At 37.5% G+C, this 905-nt stretch overlaps 1 non-coding gene across 1 annotated transcript; it reads right to left on the bottom strand.

The window, feature by feature from the left end:
* Window positions 1–525: 525 nt before the first annotated feature.
* Window positions 526–632, bottom strand: LOC121210663 (small nucleolar RNA R71). The gene has a single exon (XR_005905777.1). It is a non-coding gene; the product is annotated as a small nucleolar RNA R71 (small nucleolar RNA).
* Window positions 633–905: the final 273 nt, after the last annotated feature.

Below are 905 nucleotides of genomic sequence, written 5' to 3'. Positions count from 1 at the left end.
AATTCGCAAAAACTAAAGAGAAATAAGGTGAAGCTTAAGATATACAGAGGAGGAGCAAGAGGAAGACATCCACACCACAACCGAGGAAATGGCCGACAATCAGGAAAATTCGATACCTCCTGCGATTTTCGCTAATCCAGTAAATCAGAATCATGCTCCAGTCACTATGTATGATTATGCTAAACCAAATTTAACTGGAACTGAGTCAAGTATAGTTAGGTCTACTATTGCTACAAATAACTTTTGAACTGAAACCTAACACAATTCAAATGATATAGTAATTTGTTCAGTTTGATAATTTTCATGATGAGGATCCAAACGCTCACTTGGCAAATTTTCTAGAACTATGCGATACATTTAAAATCAATGGTGTTTTTGATGACACCATTCACCTTCGGCTATTCCCTTTTTCATTGAGGAATAAAGTTAAACAGTGGTTGAACTCGTTACCACAAGGGTCAATCACTACTTGGGAACAGATGACAAAATTTTTTATTAAAATATTTTCCACCGGCTAACACAGCCAAATTACGTAATGATATCTCTTCTTTTGTGCAGATGGATTTAGAAACACTCTACGATGCATGGGAGAGATACAAGGACCTTTTGAGAAGGTGCCCTTACCAGGGTTACCACTCTGACTACAGGTTTAAACATTTCAGAATGGCCTGAATCCTTTGACTCGACAGATGATCGACGTAGCCGCTGGTAGAACTATCAATAATAAGACACCTGAAGATGCTTATGAATTTATGAAGAGATGTCACTGAATAACTATCAGTGGCAAGTCATGAGGATAAAACCAATGAAAATAGCTGGTGTTTTTAACGTTGATTCGGTCACCATGCTCTCTAATCAGGAAGAACTTTTGAATAGAAAGATTGACGGTTTTCTTGGTTCTTCAC

Source organism: Gossypium hirsutum, chromosome A11, assembly GCF_007990345.1.
Source record: "Gossypium hirsutum isolate 1008001.06 chromosome A11, Gossypium_hirsutum_v2.1, whole genome shotgun sequence".
Classification (NCBI taxonomy): Eukaryota; Viridiplantae; Streptophyta; class Magnoliopsida; order Malvales; family Malvaceae; genus Gossypium; species Gossypium hirsutum.
This window is presented reverse-complemented; position numbering and strand designations above follow the sequence as displayed.